Source organism: Gavialis gangeticus, unplaced genomic scaffold, assembly GCF_001723915.1.
Source record: "Gavialis gangeticus isolate Ggan-Ray unplaced genomic scaffold, GavGan_comp1, whole genome shotgun sequence".
Taxonomy (NCBI): domain Eukaryota; kingdom Metazoa; phylum Chordata; order Crocodylia; family Gavialidae; genus Gavialis; species Gavialis gangeticus.
Window position 1 is genome coordinate 69,359,864 of NW_017729029.1, and position 7,229 is coordinate 69,367,092.

Below are 7,229 nucleotides of genomic sequence, written 5' to 3' on the forward strand. Positions count from 1 at the left end.
CCCCCCCAGAAGCATTGTGGGAGACAATTCAATTTCTATGTTACCTAATAAATGTCATGGAAACCAAGGAAACCTGGGTCTCACAGGCCCTCATTAGCAACTGCTTCCCTTTAATAGCACAGACTCCCACATTTGCAGCGGCTGCCACTTCTGCTTTTGTTTCCCCGGCTGATTCCACAAGAGGCCACTAAGCACCCAGAGACACTGCATCGTGCTGACTAGGTAAATAAGCATAAGGCTGAAAGGCTTAGTGTCCTATTTTGGAGCCAAAATCTCCTCCTTTAAAAGCATGGATTGCTTGCTGTGTCCTTCATGCGTCTACAATAATCTGCTTAGGTCAAAGGATCTGCCTTGAAGTGAGGAGTAGCGGTGAGCGAATCAGGTATAAAAAAGGAAGACAAGACAGGGAGCAATTGCAAATGTGCCTTTCTGTGGCTGATAGTAAAAAGTTAACCCCTTCCTGTACTTCTCTTTTTCTAAGACAGCACCAGAAGCAAGCCCAGCAGGATAAGACAAAGGCACAGAGCACAGCACGCCTGGTAGTTTAGAGTGAACACATCCATTCTGGAATACCATTTGCTGAACCCATCCAACAGTTTCTCCTTCTGTCAGGTGCATGATACAAGACCCAGGGAACTATTCTTCTCCCCTCCTCAGACTACAGAACAATAGAAGAATTCCCCAGGTGCCAAAAAAAAAAGCGGGGTATGGAAAAGAATAATATTCTTAAACATTTCTAATTATGTTTTCTTGAATATACTTATTTTTAAATAAAAAGAATCAGTTTTACTTCTGAATGTATATGGAAGGGAAACAGACTAAATCAGATCAAATCCGAGCCTAAACAGTGCTTAGGAAATACAGTGATAGCTACATGGAAAAAAATCTAAACTAAAGAGGCACCAATATGATAACCGTACATTAAATAATATGTTAGCAGGCTGCACGCCAAGTCTTTAAACATAACCTCCTGCTTGACTCCTTTTACCTGATATATGCATTATTTCACTCCTTATAGTTTTGTAAATAGACATTCTAAACACTCTTGATAGGCTTTTTCTTTCTTTCTTATGAGCCACTTTATTGACTTAATATAAACATGCAAGAGAATGCCGAGAAATAAAAGTTTCACTGCTAATAAAAGTTTCACTGCTAATTCACTGCTACGTTACTTCAAATTTACACCAGTGATTTCAACTGAGCAACGCTATAGTATAACTGGATTAAATGTGTAGACAAAACAGACTCATTAGAAAGCTTGTATATCCACTATAGACTCTCTCTGGATGCTGCACAAATGATATACATGTTGTATAGTGCAACTGGGAGAGAGATTTTCACTAAGTACAAAAAACAGTCTATATGCAGTCATGTATTTTCTTTTCTTTTTGTTTCTTTATGGTACTTTCCATTTTTATTTACACCTATTTCACCTATTTGACATTTTAAAATCAATTTCAAAAACTAAAACCAACCATATGCAACATCAAAGGAGGATTTTTAAGAACTTTGAACATGCTGGGGTTTTATCCCAGGATTTATGGAATACATAACTAGAAGTGGTTTATGACAACACTTCTAATCCATAAACGGACTGCACATTTTAATAGCATTCCAAAACAGGTTAAAAAGCATGCCATATTTTTTAGGTTAATTTTTCTGATTAAATTGCACCTTGATGTAAGGGTAACAAAATATTTATTAGCCTATCTAAACTTTTAAATCTCTAGACAAACTATGTTCCCGATCTGAATAGCTATAGAATTAGGAAGTCCTGAATCAGACTCCTCTTGTTTTGATAGCCATTTATTCTTAAAGCATTGGCAGAAACACATGATGTGTGCAAGTGAACTGAAACAACATTGTGCTGAAGAGTAGTACCTATATCTAATTTTATACAGGAAAAAAAGTTGACTTTGCTTGTTGTGCCATGCCACTAAGTCCTCTTTTTACAGAATATATTGAGATTCTAGTCAGAGTTTTCTAGGTTAACCAGTAATGTATTTAATCCCAGCCATGTCTCTTCTAGTTAACCATAATAAAAAGTTCAAAGGGTGTGACAAATAGCTCTTTGTAAGCTTGACTAATTTTTTCCACTTTGAGAAAACCTATTTAGTTTATAACTCAGGCCAGAAACAGATGTTCTGTTTCTACCAAGATAATTGCTGTTCTTGCAGTAGAAACTAAAAATGTATAGATGTTCAGGCTTTTTCTCCCAGAGCAAAAATGGCTGCTCCAGAAGAAAAATATCCAGGCAACAATTAAATGGCTCTGGGTCAGAGTACAAGGAGCAGGGATATTCTCCTGCAGCAGAGAACCAGGAGGATTCGCAACATGGGAAAATGCACCTCCTCTGGCAATCAACTAATTAGTGGGATGGAAGGGGGGCATTCCTCTGGGTCTGGGACCCTCCTTGGCTATCTGTGGCATCTGCTGCTTTTCTGCAGCTGCTAACTGCCACTCGCTTCCCAGACATGGGAGAAAGCAGGCTGTCAATAAGGAGACATTCCTCAGAGCACGGGTGGCCTAGAGAGTAGACCTCTGGTGTCCTCTGGCTGGAAAGCTGGCCTGTGAAGCTCTCCAGACTTTCTTCCATCCCCTAGGCTATTTTTCTATTGAAAGAAATTTCTTCCAGTAGGGATGAACATCTGTAAACAGCTGGAGGCAGCTGATTCTATAGATGGGTTAGTTATCTTACTGCAATTCCTCCTCACCTGAAATGTACAGGTTTTAGGATAGGGTGCTTTATCATTTTGGAAGTTGTTTCATTAATGAAAGGATGTCTATTTACAATTCTTTGTCTTTTAAACCAAGTTACATTTAATAGTTGTTTTGTATCATAATCACTTAAGAAAATATAGCATTTGTATTTTTTTAAATTATGTATAATGCTTTTCATGAAGAATTCTCAGAACAATTTCCAAACATTAAGGCTTCTCATGCCATAGTAAAGAAGGTAAGTGGTAGTATCATCTTTGTGTATATAAGAAAAGTGAGGAAGCTAAGTGACATGTCCATGGTCATATAGTAAGTTGGTGGCATAGTGGGATTTAGAACTCATGTATACAAAATCCAAGTCCTTTGCTGCAATGTTGCTTTTCTTACTATGCCCTGCATTTATTCAGCTTTTGAAAATGCTTTATTTTAGCAAATTAAATTGTTATTTCTAAAAACACTTTACAGTCTCTGAGCAACAGTAACCTACCTAAACACTTCCTGGAAAGAAAATAATAAAATTGATTTGTATTTATGATGAATTTTAACCAGAAATGTCCCAAAGTATTGCATAAGATTTAGAAAAAAATAGGAGTCAGACTTTATGATTCCCTGGGCACACCTACATGTGCAATTAATGCAAAACAATAAACCCCAGTTCATATTGCACTGGAGTTTATTGCTCCCAGGCATTCTGTTTGAATATGCACCCAGGACTACAGCATGTTGAGCTGACTTAGAGAAGCCCTGGCTGGCAGAGGCCCTGGGGGTCTGCCTGCCATCCTGGGGCTTCTCCTGCCCAATCAACATGCTGTGGAGTGGCTGTCTATGGTACAAGGATGCTCCAGTGCAGGGCTTGCCAGCAGGCAGCCTCCACACTGAAGCAGCCTCATGCCCGAACTAGCTGCATCAGTGTCTACATGTTTCATACAGATCATCTAGTCTGACCCCCTGCTATGGCAGGAACGAGTACTGGGGTCAAACAACCCCAGCAAGGTGTTCATCTAACCTTCTCTTAAAAACCCCCAGGGTAGGAGCCTGCACCACCTCTCTTGGAAGTTGGTTCCAGACCCTAGCTGCCCTGACTGTGAAATAGCGCCACCTGATGTCCAACCTAAACCTACCCTCTGCCAGCTTGTGACCATTATTCCTGGTCACTCCTGGCGGTGCTCGGGGGAACAGTGACTCCCCCAGTGCCTGCTGATCCCCCCTGACTAGTTTATAACAGGCCACAAGATCCCCCCTCAGCCTTCTCTTTTGGAGGCTGAACAGGTTCAGGTCCCGTAGCCTCTCTTCATAGGGCCTGCCCTGCTGTCCCCTGATCATGTGAGTGGCATGTGTAGTGCTGCAGAGTAAAAAAGTACTGCAGTATTATCCTGCTGCAAAGTTAATCAGTTTACTCCTGCGTAATGGCACTGCACATGTAGACATGAGGCATTTACTGCAGAACTAATTAGCCTACTCCACAGTAAATGTTTTGTGTAGATGTGCCTCCTGAAATGTACTTTTATCTGGGGTTAAAACGAGCACTACTCAATATCAGACTCAGATTGGTTTTTCCACACACTGAGTCTTGGAAGATGACTTCCAGGACCACGTTCAAGGACAATACCTATGATTTAGCATAAATATAATTGATGTGCCTGTGCCCACTATGAATTCTCCAATCATGGGATTATACATATCCTTATACAAGTAACATGCATATGTTTGTATGCATATTACTTGCATTTGTCTTTTTACAACCTCTGAACCAGCCCCTTCTTAAAAGTGATTTAAAAAACTATTTGAAAGGAAACATTACAACTACTTCCATCCTGGCAGGCTATTTTTAGGTTCTGCTTTATTACATTATTTATACAAGACATATTTGCATGTAATCCATAGATTCTGGGATTTGGAAAGCTACGGGCATTTATACACATGCCTGATGCCTGGCTAATTAGAATGCAAAGGAACAGACTCAATTAATCTAATTAGAATGCTCCGGCAGGCTTTTGTCACGTGTATTCAGCATTGTGTCTCAAAATGGTAGCGGAAGCACTTTAACTAAAGCTTGTCAAATGAGCTAAAGCATACCCACTGCCATTTTGAAGCACAGTATGCTAAATCCATGAGACACTGCAGGAATTTTAATTAGAGCAGCTCCCAAGAGCTGTCCTAATTAAAATGCTTCCCTATCCGCACCTCAGATCATGTGTAAAGATGCTCTATAGTAGTAATAAGTAAAATAAAACTTATTTGCTGAATAGGTCATCTGAATAATTTACCGAAAAGGAAACACTGGCAATGGGAGCAAAGCATGCTGTGTGACACTTGAAAAGGCTGTGGTGCAGTTTTGCAGCCTTTGGTCCTAAGTTGGGGAACCAAATTTTATTTCCCCCAAATTCTGTATTCTGCAGCATTTTAAAGGAACTTCACAAGTTTAGAGAATTTTGTTCAGGCTCAGCATCATCACATCCCTTCATTAACTATCATATCTAAACTTGCATGATAACCTGGCAGAGCATTTCTGAAAGAGTAGCATGAATGTAACCCGTATGTTATTTCCTGTGGCTTGAATGGAAAGCATGCTGCCAAAACTATAGTAGATATATGGATCCTGTTTGAGGGAATCTGTAGTTGTTCCATAAATGCCCTATATCTACCTGCAAAAATAGCAAAACTGTTCTCAATTTTTTCTCTATTGTTATATATATCTATCTAAATGCTGCTTTTCTGGAAGACTTCCACAACATGAGATTTGTTAATGTAAATGACTATCATAAAAACTGGCTTGTACATTTACCTCTGAGTTTTGATATCTGTGGGTGTCACAATCTAAGCAAGTCAGTCACTTACCAGTAAGTGGAGTTCTTTGAGATAGAAGAACTGTGCATACCTTCCCACTTGTGAATATGCTCACTCCCTGAGCCTTTACCTGGAGACACTTGCCTTAGCAGTATTGACAAAGTATGCTAGAACCACAGCTCCCAATGGTGGTAACTGAGAGAAACTGGTTCAGAGAGTTTTCATATCTGACAGCCGACTTCCTCAGATGCTATGAATGGGTTTGCCAGAAAGCAGTGGTTCTAGACAGATGGGAATTTAAATACAAGGATAGAAAGAGGTGACACTGCTGAGAGGAGCAAAGGTGAGTTGAATAGCTCGATAGGAGTAAGCAAGATAATAAAGTCATTGAAGGACACAGGGATTATAAAGGTTAGCACAGGTAACGGTAGTAGACTCCATAATCTCTCTTGAGACCATATTTGATACATCCATATCCACACATGTGGATGATTTCTTGCGCTATGATTTTGTGTTCAAGTTCTCTTTTAAGGTTTGGCTGTTTAAAGACAGCTATTTTGAGGTCAGAGACAGAAAGTTCAGGAAGGTTAAAGAGTTCTGCCATGCCATGGGCTTTTGTGTGGGTCTGAAATTGATGTCATATTGGTGTCCATTTATTCTTTCACACAGGGATCACCTCATCTGTCCAATGTGGATGGAAGCAGGTGAATGAACCCTGGATGTTATAATCCATGTTGTTTGGTCCAGTGATGATGTGCACTGTGATAACGAGGGGACACAGCTGGCATTAACTGCCCTACCAACCTATAAACCCATCCTTACCTTTCTCAGCTGTGTCACATCCCCTTATCCTTTGTATTTAAAACCCATTTAATTAAAAAACCCTGCTTTCTGCAGATCTATAAATAATGTATGAGAAAATACACTGTCACTTACAAAAGCTTATGCTTCTCTGAACCAGTTAGTTTCAAAGGGTTTATCCACACATGCAGGCACATGCACTTGCAGCAGTTCAAATAGAAGCAGTGCAAATTTGAGCTGGGGCTTTTTGCCTCAGCACACATGCTTAGACATGCACTTTGTTGTGGAGCAAATTGTGCCACTTGGGGCAAAATAACCTTGCTTGGCTCCTCCTGGATCTGCAGCCAGGGGGAACTAGAGCATAAGGCCAGCACCTGGGCTGTCCCAGCAGTATAAAAAGCTGCCCTAGCAAGCAGCTCAGGGCTACTTGCTCTCAGGAGCTTTTGGGGCCTGGCCAATTGGTATCTGGGGACACTACCCCTTGTGTCAGCTGGACTGCTGCAGCAGCATCCCAAATCCATTTTTTTAAATACTCCCAAATACATGTTCTTCCACAATTAGAACAAAAGACCACCATGCACATATATATGTGAAGGGGAGAGTGAGAGAGAGAGAGAAAGAGAAAGAGAGTGATCAGCTGGGCAATGCTTTATTGATATATTTACAATGTTAAAGTATTTTGGAAGCCTACCAGTGTCTCTATCATCATAATAAAATTAATTCTAAATATCTGTGTGTGTTGATGTGTGGTTTTGGCTTTTCTCGCACATGATTGATATCTGATAGGGGGATGGGGGAAGGTGGGTGGGTGTGTGGGTAGGTGTGGGGCAATTGCAGGGGAACTGTGGGTGCGGGGGGACCTGGTAGGGGGCTGCTCAGGAGGCGTGCGTCCTCTGGCCCCCACAAGGTGCAGCCCCCCACAG

At 40.8% G+C, this 7,229-nt stretch overlaps 1 protein-coding gene across 3 annotated transcripts in view; it reads right to left on the minus strand.

Moving 5' to 3' along the window:
• MARCH1 (membrane associated ring-CH-type finger 1) overlaps positions 1–7,229 on the minus strand; it is a 548,671-nt gene that overhangs the window by 319,224 nt on the left and 222,218 nt on the right. The window contains exon 1 of one of the 3 annotated variants that reach the window (XM_019521740.1): positions 45–147. The exons of the other annotated variants lie outside the window; for them this stretch is intronic. The gene's annotated coding sequence lies outside the window, so the exon portion shown is untranslated. Of the gene's footprint in view, positions 1–44; positions 148–7,229 lie in introns of those variants that run through there. 3 annotated transcript variants of the gene reach the window in all.